The sequence below is a fragment of the Capricornis sumatraensis genome, chromosome X (genome assembly GCF_032405125.1).
Source record: "Capricornis sumatraensis isolate serow.1 chromosome X, serow.2, whole genome shotgun sequence".
Lineage (NCBI taxonomy): Eukaryota > Metazoa > Chordata > Mammalia > Artiodactyla > Bovidae > Capricornis > Capricornis sumatraensis.
In genome coordinates this window covers 13,872,825-13,886,845 of record NC_091092.1, presented here as the reverse complement: position 1 = coordinate 13,886,845, position 14,021 = coordinate 13,872,825, and the positions used below count along the sequence as shown (strand labels likewise).

The following is a 14,021-nucleotide window of genomic DNA, read 5'->3' as shown; positions in this document are numbered from 1 at the left end:
AAAAAACTAGTTTATAAAAATGTTGAAAAGATGATACCAATGTTATACTGTAAGCCACTGCATTACATTATTCTGTATATTCTTTTTTTAAATTATTTTAATTGGAGGCTAATCACTTTACAATATTGTGGTGGTTTTTGCCATACATTGACATGCATCAGCCATGGGTGAACATGCGTCCCCCATCCTGAACCCTGGTCCCACCTCCCTCCCCATCCCATCCCTCTGGGTTGTCCCAGTGCACCGGCTCTGAGTGCCCTGTTTCCTGCATTGAACTGGGACTGGCCATGTGTTTCACATATGGTAATATACATGTTTCAATGCTATTCTCTCAAATCATCCCATCCTCACCTTCTCCCACAGAGTCCAAAAGTCTGTTCTTTTTATCTGTGTATCTTTCCATTTGTAATTATGGAGGGAATGGAAATGTTTGGAACCAAATTGATCTGTGCTCAAATCCTAGCTGTTATCTATGCTGATGAATCTCTCTGATCTTCAGTCTAATCATCTATCAACAGGAGATAATAATGTTTACCTTGCAAGGCTCTTCTTGTTAGGATTAGTTATTCAGTCCAGTTCAGTTCAGTCGCTCAGTCGTGTCTGACTCTTTGTGACCCCATGAATAACAGCACGCCAGGCCTCCCTGTCCATCACCAACTCTCGGAGTTCACTCAGACTCACGTCCATCGACTCAGTGATGCCATCCAGCCATCTTATCCTCAGTCATCCCCTTCTCCTCCTGCCCCCAATCCCTCCCAGCATCAGAGTCTTTTCCAATGAGTCAACTCTTCGCATGAGGTGGCCAAAGTACTGGAGTTTCAGCTTTAGCATCATTCCTTCCAAAGAAATCCCAGGGCTGATCTCCTTCAGAATGGACTGGTTGGATCCCCTTGCAGTCCAAGGGACTCTCAAGAGTCTTCTCCAACACCACAGTTCAAAAGCATCAATTCTTCGGTGCTCAGCCTTCTTCACAGTCCAACTCTCACATCCATACACGACCACAGGAAAAACCGTAGCTTTGACTAGACGGACCTTAGTCGGCAAAGTAATGTCTCTGCTTTTGAACAGTTGTAACTTATGTAAAATGTCCAGGCACAATGCTTTGCAGAGAGCTAAATGGACACTATCATTATGCCATGAAAAATACGGTATTCCATGTTTGAAATGAATTACCTTGCTTTTGATTATATCCCTTCTCTCTTCTAGTGATTCTTGCCCTTCATGTCCCAAATATTAACTGCTCTAGCAGAATGGTACCAGGTATTTTCACATGATCATGTTAAGTGACTGCTGGAAGAATGTTGGCACTAGCAAGTAGTGGGTAACTATGAATTTTGTCTTTGTTTTTTTATATTGTTAATAGCATACACAGACAGCAGAAGAAACATGACAGAAGTGGATACTGCAATGAAGCAAGAGCAAGAGTTCCATAGAGATTTCAAGTGCAGATTAGGGCCCTAATTACCAAATCCGGGGTTACTGACAGTCTAAGGAGCTGAAACGTAAGAAGTAATGTGTAGGCATGCTCAGCTGCTCTTGACTTTTTGCAACCCCATGGACTGCAGCTTGCCAGCTTCCTCAGTCCATGGGATTTCCCAGGCAAGAATACTGGAGTGGGTTGCCATTTCCTCTTCCAGGGAATATTCCTGACACAGGGATTAAACCCGCATCTCCTGTGTTTCCTGAATTGGCAGGTGGATTCTTTACCACTGAGCCACCCGGGAGGCCCCGTAAGAAGTAATACTGCAAGTTAATATATCATCTTTAAAATGGACTGTGGGAAAAATAAAGAACCTTATCCCTTACAAAATTGGATACTTAAGTTCAGTTTGAAGTGAGGTGTCAGTTGCTCAGTTGTGTCCAACTCTTTGTGACCCCATGGACTGTAACCCACCAAGCTCCTCTGTCCATGGAGTTCTCTGGGTAAGAATCCTAGAGTGGGTTGCCATGCCCTTCTCCAGGGGATCTTCCTAATCCAGGGACTGAACCTGGGTCTCCTGTATTGCAGGCAGTTTCTTTACCATCTGAGCCACCAGGGAAGTTCAGTTTGCAGTAACCATTACTGCCAAAAGTTACTTCATCATCAGGCACAACTCCTAAGACTTGTTTAAAAACAACATACACTCAAGAGTTTCATCAGCTTAGAAAGACCCACCATAAAATCCCAAGATAATAAGGCGTTTCTTTAGTGCTTTTTTAAAGGGAATATTCATATAAGCTCAGTGAAAATGGCTAGAAACGTTACCACATGCTTAGGAAATAGAAATGACAGAAGAAAGTGAATAGGATAATTATAATTGGACATGTCATTTTACTCATAGATAAAAATGATTTAAAGTTCAGGATGTTATATAGCAGCCTAAACAATTCGTTGGTTGAAGGGTTTCACTATTGGGATTACACACATGCTTAGCAGTCCTCAAGGAATTTATTGCATAGCACTTGAATAACTATTTATAAGAGAAAACAATTGTACTGTACTATAGTATGGGACTTCCCTGGTAGCTCAGCTGGTAAAGAATCTACCTGCAATGCGGGGATCCCAGTTTAATTCCTAGGTCAGGAACATCCCTTGGAGAAGGGATAGGCTACCCACTCTAGTATTCCTGGACTTCCCTGGTGGCTCAGATGGTAAAGAATCTGCCTGCAATGCAGGAAACCTGGGTTCTATCCCTGGGTTGGGAAGATCCCCTGGAGGAGGGCATGGCAACTCACTCCAGTATTCTTGCCTGGAGAATATCCATGGACAGAGGAGCCTGGCAGCCAAAGTCCGTGGGGCCACAAAGAGTCGGTAATGACTGAGTGACTAAGCACACAGTATGGGGGCACTGAGATTTCGGGGAATTATAAGGTGAAAGGACAAACTGTCTTGCCCGAATTAAAAGGAGAGACGAGTAAAAGCTGCACTGTTCTATATGCATACCACTTCAGTTTAGTGAATACTTACATTTAGAAATGTATTGTAAAAGGACATTCTTAATGCCTGCCTGGAATAGAAACCATTAATCTATCCAATTTTATTTTAAAATATATTCTCATTTATCTTTGGGTACTTTTACCAAATAACTCTTTAAACTGTATCAAATGTTAAAGCTAGAACTGTTTATATAGTAGCATCTTAAGGTTGGGACCATTTGCATTATTAATTAATTTTATTTTCTGACTGCAAAGATCCTGAGATTGTCTCACCTGCAAGTACTCTTGAACTTCTAATTATTTCACTGCCAGTTGATGCCTGTGGATGCACACAGCTGTAATGCATGCAGGTTAATAATGTGTCTACTTGAGATGTTCGGGCATCTTGTAGAGAATACATGGGGAGGAAAGCTACATTGAGTGCTCTCTCATGGTTCAGACCTGTTACAGAAAAATCACACATTATTAAAAGTGTAGTTAGTAACATGGTGCTAATGAGGCCAGATCTGATGGTCTGATCCTCACGTGTGCCAGATAGCTTCATAAATGTAAAAAAAAAAACTTTCAAAACTAAGGGACTAAACCCTTTGCCATGCAAATGCTTATAAATATATTATACTGATTGAAAGAGGAGACACTTCAGAGCAATCTAGCATCATCGTTGGAAATAACAGTCCCAAATCTTTTAAATATTGATGGATGGCTTAAATATTAATATCGAGAGAACAGCCTAGTCACAAAAATGAAGACATGTAGAGAATTTTCATCATCATTTATGACAGACGCCATTACAGGACAGGAGAATTCAGAGATAACTACTGGTTCTCTTACTGCCATTTTGGACTTACGGATATAAGACTCAAGCAAGGCCAGGGATGGAAGTACCAAGGTTCCATTTGTCCTCAAACATACAAGAAAAATTTCAGTCACTCACCATTAGGGCTAGAAAAGGTTGCAGCTTGGGGGAACTACCACCATGCATCCTGACCTATGTCTGTTGTCTCTTTATGAGGGTCAATGTCAACTAGGGTGGATTAAAAAGACTTCTGACAGGCAAGGGTTTCAGCTGGGTATTCAAGCATGAGTAGTATTTAAATAAACAGAGAGAAGGGTATTTCAGGTAGGGCAGGAAGAAGCCAAAAGTACAGGCCAGAGTAAGGAAACCATCTTGACTGGATCAAGGAAAAAAATGCAGAGCACAGCTTGACAACTCTGAATTCCACCCAGACACTCAAACCAGAAACTTAGAAGTTACCCTTAACTCTTCCCTTTCATTCTTCCCTGATATTTAGTCAGCAAGTCCTATAGATTCTATGACTTCAGTATCTGCCCTGTTCATCCCATAGCAATTCTTAAGTATAGAGCATGAGCCAATGATATGTAAACAAGTCCTTCCAGTTAAGCTGTAAACTGATCCAGAAACGGAAGTCCATTCTTTGTTTTTTATGGGTAAACAACACTAAGTTACATAGCTTTAACTTAACAAATAACTAAGGGCTACTTAAAGCTTTTTAAGGATTACTAAAATCTGGTATTCATAAACTAAAATAGTCATACCATCTAGAATTTACTGTGGATTCCAATTCAGTATTATAACTCCCTCATAACTCAGCAATGCTGCAAAACTCATGTCAGTGTGCACATACTGCTATCCTATTTCCTTGATTCTAATACCAAATCTAAGGCATACCATCAATTTAATAATGGGTTTTTATTTTTTTTAATTTGTATTTTTACTTTATTTTACTTTACAATACTGTATTGGTTTTGCCATATATTGACATGAATCCACCACGGGTGTATATGAGTTCTCAATTCTGAACCCCGCTCCCACCTCCCACCCCATATCATCTCTCTGGATGATCCCCGTGCACCAGCCCCAAGCATCCTGTATCCTGTATCGAACATAGACTGGCGATTCGTTTCTTACATGATGGGTTTTTAATAAAAAGAAAACACTGCATTAAATGTACCCATTGACCATAAGATGCATTCCAACTTGCAAATGTAAAAAAAGAGAAAGAGTGCTTTAGAACTGAGAAAATATCAAGTTGGAAACCTCGATTTTTAGGAAGATAGCTTTATTATCATTGTGTCATTGATACTATTATGAGTTGCTTTCTAAATTATAGAATACTGTGAGTTTAGCTTCAACATTACTGGTAGAATTTGTCATGAGTTGTTTGGCTGAACTAGAGATCAGAGTGCAAATGTATAAGTAAATATGCCCAAGACCTCTGTACTTGATGTTCCTGTACATAGAATGCTCTTTCCCCAGATAAACACACGGCTTGGTCCTTCACCTCCGTTAGATGTCTGGTGAAATATTATTTTCTTAGGGAGACCTCCCTGACCACTCCATTTAAAATTTAGCCATTTTCAATGACAGCACTCTCTAACCCCTTTCTTCTAGCATTGATCGCCATACCTCATTTCACCACAGGGCTCTGTTATCGTTTGCATTAACTCATGTAACCTCAGTCCCCAGAGCAGCACTGAGCATGCCTTAGGTGCTCAGTAAATATTTGTGAAATTGAGTAAAAGAATGTATACGTGCACATTTCAATGTACAATTTTCAGCTAACTAGACTTTAGGACATTTGTGCACTGTATTCAAATATGAATTCATCCATATTCACAATAGCAAAAGAGATGAACACAAATATCCTCCCCACAATGTACAGGTATAATGCACTTCAATGGTGACAATTTATGTGTTACTTAGGTAACTTACAACATACTACTTAGGTAAGTGTGGTAATACATGTGGATTATATTAAAAATTAGAGGGAAATAGAAAATCAAACAAATAAGCTCATATTCCTCTTTTGTAAAGTATATTGTATGCAATTCATATATCTTCCTCTCAAATTCTTCATTATCAATGTATTCCTTTTCCAATGAAAGTCTGTGTGTTTGTGTGTGTATGTGTTGGGTAGGATCCCACCACCTAGCATAGTACTTGGTATATGCTATATTTTATGAAATCTAAAATATCATTGTTTTTTAAGATGATCATTATTTTATACACCATTAAGGAAAAAAATACTACCAATTAAACAAAGGCATGGCATCAACTGTAAGATCCATATCCATTTTAAAAGATGTTAACATACGGGGAAAAAAGTGTGTCTTACACTGATGAAATCTGATAGTAGGTACTTAAGGTTTAAGGATTAAATTACTTTTATCATGCAATGGAATAAGGGACAGAATTAAGGGGTAGCAACAGTAACCCATACAATCCAGTGTGCGGCTCCATTTGGGATACAAGAATGAGAAGCATGTCAGTGGAATAGGATATCCTAAGGATACAGCCAGTGAAGAAACCAAGAGTGAGGGAATCCAGTTCTACTCAGATTTTAATGGTTCAAGTAGCCTTCAACACAGAAGGAGGCATACCTCAGGGCTACAAATAATTGGTCCTGAGTGTGCAGGCTAGTGCCAAGGAGGGCAGGAATTATGTTGCTCTGCTTGGTTGCTTTAATAAGAAAAAAAAATCAAGATAAGTAAAGGCTTATGATTTCCATGTAACTACAGCATATTACATTACTTTGATGTTACAGTTAATGCAATTACTTACTTAAAATTTGTGATGATTTAAATCCATTTTTCAGAAAAGGAAAAGAATGATACAAAATTTTTCAACAAAAAATCCTGATTAAAAAGTCTACAAAACACTATCTTAACATTCTCCTTAAATTACACCTATTGTTACTGGAGTTTGTATCTCTTGATATCCAAGAGATAAACAGATGGCTTTCAGAGGTTTACTAAAGGTTGGCTGAGTAATTATTTTCCTCATTGTCTAAGTCAAATGCAAACTGAAGAGAGAACTTTTAAACTTTAATTGACTCATAGCATTTCATGAGCAACTATTAATAAATTAGTGTTTGCAGAATCAATGATGTACTAATGCCATCTTTGAGTCCAATCAAGCTTTTGAGAAGTATCTTCTTAATATTTTAAGTGAGAAATAATTCTTAAAATTGACGAACAGATTAAAAAGCTTATACTTGGGCTAAATGTATTGAAAATTTCATCTTACTTCATTCAAATATCTTCTCTTTGAAGTGTGTTATTATGTAACAGGCAATGAGCTGAGATTCTGGCACATACTATCTACTTATTTGAGTCAAGTAAGATGGTGTAACAAGAATTATTAACACAAGAATTGGTACTTTGGGGATAGGTTTCTGATATTGCCACAGTACCCAACTGGTTGTTGGGAGCCATTTGAATTGTGGGAAGGAAGATTAATAATTCTGTGCAGTATTTTCAATAATGATTCACCCTAGACCAGTCAAAGCTAACGACCAAGTAATGGGATTATGGTCTGAATAACCTTTCTGGCTCCCAAAATAAGACACTTCAAAATTCCTGGGCCCTCCAGAGATCAGCAAGATAAAGCTGAAGGATAATAAACTACTAGAAGGTAGTATCAGTGTAGGCTGTACACTCTTCATGTCAGAAGAACTTTAAAAATCATTCAGACTTATCTGCCTTCATTGGTTTAGCCAGTTATATCTGAAAACAGGGATCTAGAATAGGGGTCAGCAAACTATGAGCTGGGAGCAGGGATCAAATGTAGCTTCTACCTGGTTTTGAAGAATCCATGGCCTAGGAAACTTGTTTTTCATTTTAAATGCTTGGAAAAAAAAGAATATTTCGTGATACATGAAAATTACATGCAATTCAAATTTAACTGTCTATAAATAAAGTTTTAGTTAAACATAGTCAGGCACATTCACTTACACATTGTCTATGACTGCTTTCACACTAAAACAGCAGAGCAATGAAGTATCACCTCACACCTGTTGGATCAGCCATCATTAAAAAGTAAAAATGGAGCTACCATATGACTCCTGGCTATATATATAAAAAAAAACCCCACTAATTTGCAAAGATACACACACCCCAATGTTCACAGCAGCATTACTGATAACTGCCAAGATATGGATGCAAGATAAGTGACCATCAACAGATGAATGGATAAAGGAGAGTGGTATACATGCACAATAGAATACTACTCAGTCATAAAAAAGATAAAAATTTGCCATTTGCCACAACATGGATGGACTTGCAGAGCATTATATTAAGTGAAATACGTCAGACAGAGAAAGACAAATACTATATGATATTGCTTATATGTGGAATCTAAAAAATTAACTAGTGAGTATAACAAAAAAGAGGCAGATTCACAGATATAGAGAATAAACTAGTTGTTATGGGAAGGAGGAAGAGAGAAGGGGGAGGGACATTATAAGGGTAAAGGATTAAGACATGATTTCTAATCATGGCCTGACTTTTACCTAGCTAGTAGGTAAGACTAGAAGATATCCAGGCTTCTTTTATCTTTGAAATTAAGTACCTCATCAGGAACAATCCCTTTTCTCCCTTCCTGCAAGAAAACTCACAGAAAATTACTACTGAATGCTGGTAATTTGTTATTTATAGGCACCTAGTAATACTTACTTTTTCTGTTTTTTTTAAATGTTTTATTTAATCCACATGTAGCTTATTTTTCAATGTTTTTATCCCTGTAAATCCATTTACGCCCTTGAAAAATGGTAGGATATAAAGCAGTCCAATTCTAACATGAATTACAGCTGGTTAAGTATAACAACAAATTAGCCTCCTTTACATCTGATTCTTGCTTTTCGGTGATACATAAGATAGCTGAAATGTTTAGAGGATCAGTAACATGTTGAAAAGAAGAAAAATATTCAATTTCTATGACTGCAAATGAACTCATGATTTTCATGGTTACTTCTTGTATGGGAAATCTCTGCTGTAATTATTGTTTCCTGGATATAAAACTAAGATAGATAAACTACCCAAAGAGACCAAGCAATGCAGTCTAATAAAAAGAAGCATTTGAAACTGAGATCTGAGACTGTCTAACAGTCAGTGGGAATTCATACTTTTCATAAATTATATACACAGACACAATCACATGGATGTAATATTTATATGTGAGGAGGTAGGGAAGAAGAGTGGGAGAGAGTAAGAGGGAAAAAGGAATCTTGATAAAGGTCAAGGTAATTCATTCCAGTACTAGAGATATAAAAAATCTATGAAATACATTTTCTTTCAGGCATTAAATTAATTTGCTAATGGCATTTCATCATTCTTTCACTTACGGTAATCAGATCTTCCTTTCAAGTACAAATAAAAAATTTCCCTTGATCTAGAGAGTATCTCTAGATAATTAATTTTTGTGCACATTTTTCATTCATGAGAAACAAAATTTAAAAATGAAGTTTAAAAATGTGTTGACTTTAAATTTTTGTAAGTTCCATAGCTACATGTCAGTTTAGAACAACTTGAGAAAATAAGTTTATTGTCACTTATCAGACAATATAGTTTTGGGACTTCCTGGGTGGTCCAGTGGTTAAGACTTCGAGCTTCCACTGTAGGGGGCTCGGTTTCAATCCCTGGTAGGGAACGAAGATCCTGCATGCTGTGCGGCATGGCAAAGAAAAGAGAAAAAACAAGATAGTTTTTTTCAGTAGCTTGTTTCTTTTCAACCTAAGTTACTTGAGAGTTTTATTTTCTTCACAGGCTAAACAGACAGAAGTTCATAGGATCTTCTCTTAATTATCCCTTTCTCTTGAACGGACATTTTACCCTTCAGTGGTTCAGATGCACTGAGAAAGAGAGGCAGAGAAGATGAGCAAGAAAGTGGTGGCTAAAGGAGAAGAGAATCGGTTTTAGAGTCAGTCAGGGGATAGAAAAGTTCCCTTGGTTCCCAGTCTTCTCTCCTCAAATACTTTCCAAGGATTTGCCAATATTTAAAAGCCCACAATTAAAGCTTCATGTATTCTAGGATGTGTTCCCATTCCTTTGGTTTTTTTGGATGGGTGGAGGTGGAGTGTTTGTTTGTTTTTTTAAAGCAAAATCATATCATCTGTATTTAAATTATGTCAAGTAAATAACATTCACAGGGGCTTTCCTGGTGGCTCAAATGGTAAAGAGTCCACCTGCAATATGGGAGACCTGGGTTGGATCCCTGGCTTGGGAAGATCCCCTGGAGGAGGGCATGGTAACCCACTCCAGTATTCTGGCCTGGAGAATTCCATGGACAGAGAGGCTTAGCAGGTTCCAGTCCATGGGCTCGCAAAGAGTTGGACATGACTGAGCAACAAAGCACAAGGAGACAGAAACATTCTAAGAAAAGAACAGGCGACTTACCTAAGATGGTTAATTCAGAATGTCCAAGGCTTCGGGCGCTCTTAAAATTATCAAGTTTTGGGACCCTTCCTTCTGGGGGTACGTATTTTGCAGGCTGAGAATTAAACTGCCGACCAAGAAAATGTCTGTGCTCGAAACTAATTTTCGTGGAATACTTTCAGGATAAACCTGGCTGTAATGCAGGTGATCTATCAAGCCAAACTTCTTGTCTCTCCACAGCTGACTTTCCCATTTATCACTTATAGTTTTTTTGGCTCTCACTATGAAGCTATGGAGTTTTCTCGACCTGCTAAAGAAACAATGAGATAAACACAACTGACCTATAAACTAATGAAATCAGGTAATTCAGTACAAAGAAGCAGGTTAATAAAAAATAGCTTAAATAACTGTAAAAATCAAACAGCCGCCTAGAAAACATAAACTGAATGTCCAAAAGATAAATCTTATTAAAGGGAGGAATGAACTAAAATTCACCTTCAAAATAAACTTTTACTCCAAAGTACTAAAAATATTGTTTTGTCTGTTGCTGGAATTAATGAGATTTTTAATTATCTTCTTTATACTTTTTCTATCTTTCCTAAATGCTCTTAAACAACAAACATTCTTTTTATTTTCAGTGATAAATTCAAGTTAAGTCAAATTCATGAGAATATGAACATTTAGAGATTGAACCACTCCTCACTACTTGTGGAAGGTAAGCTTAAAATAAATTTTGTTAACTTTTGCTAAAAGTACCCTGAACAAATACAAAATATAGCCTATTTCTTAGATATAACACTCTTTCAAAAGGACCATTTATATGATATTCCTTTCAGATATAAATAACATATGAAAAACAAAGAGGGAACTAAATTGAAAGACCACTTCAACTCTTGATTGTTCTCTGTCATCAAGTCCATTTATCATTTATGTACAACTTGCTTAACATATTTAGTTTTTTGTTTTTATTTTTATTATTTTATTTTTTTTAATTATTGTGGTGACCCACATACTAGAAAGATGAACAACTCCATTTTTTACAGATTTAAATAGTATATTTTTTTCTAAAACATATTTAGTTTCTAAGGCAGAATATAATTTATCTCTTACACACTGTGATAGTTATTCACTCAGCAACACCTATTATGTACCAGATACTGCACTAAGGAGTTTGGTAAAGTAACATTTTAATTGAATAATATACACTGGAATCTGAAGACATAGAGTAGAATCAGTTAAAAAGCCAGATCTTAGCACTTCTCACTTTGTCAGTTCTGCTAGCTCAGACAACCTGAATCAAGTTGTTTTTTCAGAACTCCATTCCTAAGTTTAATAAGGTTGCTGAATTGCTTCATTGTATGCTGCTCGTGCCTTGGAGTTCATTATTTTCCTAATATAAAAGACCTTGCTGAGACAGAAGGGTGTTTCAACAGCAAGGTTTCAGTGTGGTTAATATATCACTTCTGCTTTTGGACTTTATTCCATATCCCCAGACTACTTTCTTGGTTTCTTAACCCTAGACAGAGACTGAACATTTATTACGAGGTAAAATACTAGAATGAATTTTGAGAGAAGATGAAGAAGTTGAACTTCTTACCAGGAATTTCAAAGACTGAAATATTACAAAAGAGTTTCTTTTTAATTCTCAAAATTTAGTTGATGAACACACTTAACTTCCTTATAATACCACTTGATAACAAAAAGGACAGAACATATAATCATATGTTAAAAGGAAAAGACTCAATAAAAGCCAAGAGGAAAACTCTAATAGGACTAAACTGGAGATTGGGCAATGGATTTAATCCCTTTATCTTCTAGAAATGAATTCCTCTTATCTAAACTAATAAAAGTACATAATCAGATCAGCGATAAGTAGATATTACAACCCAATATAGTGAGAATTCCTGACTGATCTGTTCTAAAATATATTATGCAAAGAACAAGTTATAGGCCATTTCAATTTTGAAAAATTAAATAATTTCATCTACTCCATAGGAAAAAAAATCCTCTAATTCACACCGTCAGGAATAAGTCTGATAGTCTATTTTCTGTGCTTATATTCTCATTTGAGTGTTAAGAACTGGCAAGGTTTAATGCTCACGTGAAAAAGATCTTCTGAAAAAAATCATGAATTGTTTTTTCATTTAGTAACTTGGGACTGTAACTATGTTACATATAATATGTAATTATAGGTTTCAAAATTAATACAAATGGGTATGAAATCAGTATAGGAGATATTGGCAGTCCCTGGTTATGAATACTAAGATTTCAAGGGCAATAATTAAGAAAGAGACAAAATGTATCTAGAGTTCAGGTTTTTCTAAAAATGGAAAATCATATACTATAATTCTTTAATTTTTAGCTTGAATATTACTAATATTACCATACAAAACACATTATGCTTTAGGCACAATACATAACTAAGATGGGCTTCCTGGTGGCTCAGTGGTAAAGAATCCACTTGCAAAGCAGAAGACCCAGGTTCGATCCCTGGGTTGGGAAGATCCCCTGGAGGGCATGGCAACCCACTCTAGTATTCTTGCCTGGAGAGTCCCATGGACAGAGGAGCCTGGTGGGCTGCAGTCCATAGCGTCACCAAGAGTCAGACAGGACTGAAATGACTGAGCACGCACATATGCACATAACTAAGATACAGCTTAATTACCTAGCAAAATTATACATATATATATAGAATTATTTATCAGAATTATAGTAATCATTCTTATTTTAGTGAATCATTTTACCCTTATTCCTGATGAGAGTGGATATATATTTTAATGAAGAAAAGTTTCAGAAGACCATATTTAGGTTGTGAATTGAAAAAGGTCATTGTGTAAATGTGTATGTGTGGTGATTTTGTTTCTTCACTGAATCTACACTAAGCATTTCACTGTGTGGATAAGAGTGACAGGTAGGGGTATATGAAGGCATACGGGAGTGGGAAGAGCTATTTCCTTTGCCTCTTTCCTGCTTGCCTTCAATGACCCCATACTGGTGCAAGATCTTTAAGACTGGAAAAAAAACAGGGTATTCCAGTCAGTGATCAGGTCTGTGCTTGGTAGCAAACATATAATGGACTTTAAAGGACTGTGTAAGTCAGAAGCTACTTATAATGTCTTATGATCTCAGTAGTACTATCACTGTTTATTGCTAGCTTTTCAGTATATGTCTCATTTATTTATGTTACCAGATACAAAGGATAAGATGTTAAACTCTGTAATCTTCAAAATACCTAACACAATCAAATTGCATACACAAATTAGCTATATATTCACAAAATGAATACTTTTGAATCTATACACATAATAATTTCCAAAACTAACATGAAATATATCTGGGAATACATTAGTAACCATGTTAACACATACAGATCCAATTCATTCATTAAACCCAAAGTATAATAACACAAAGGGGACTATGTAAAACTAGAAAGCTTCTGCATGGCAAAGGAAACCATCAACACAATGGAAAGGCAACCTACTGAATGGGAGAAAATGACTGCAAATCATATATCTGATATGGGATTAATATCCAAATATATAAATAATTTATTTACCTCAGTAAACAAAAATAAGCAATATGATTAAAAAGGGGGCAGAGGATCTGAATAGACATTTTCCCAAAGGCATACAGTTGGCATACAGGTACATAAAAAGATGTTTAACATTATTACTAGGAAAATGCAAATAAAACCCACAAGGTATCATCTCACACCTGTTAATATGGATATTATCAAAAATACAAGAATAAACAAGTATTGGTGAGCATGTGGAAAAAAGTCAACCCTTATGCACCGTGGGAATGTAAATTGGTACAGCCACTATGAATAACGGTGTGGAGGTTCCTCAAAAATATAAAAATAGAAAAACAATATGATCCAGCAATTCCACTAGTGGGTATTTATCCAAAGAAATAAAAAACACTAACTCATA

General features: G+C 36.5%; 1 pseudogene; it reads right to left on the bottom strand.

The window, feature by feature from the left end:
- Positions 1-14,021, bottom strand: part of LOC138071111 (RPA-related protein RADX-like) — a 99,882-nt pseudogene that overhangs the window by 8,113 nt on the left and 77,748 nt on the right.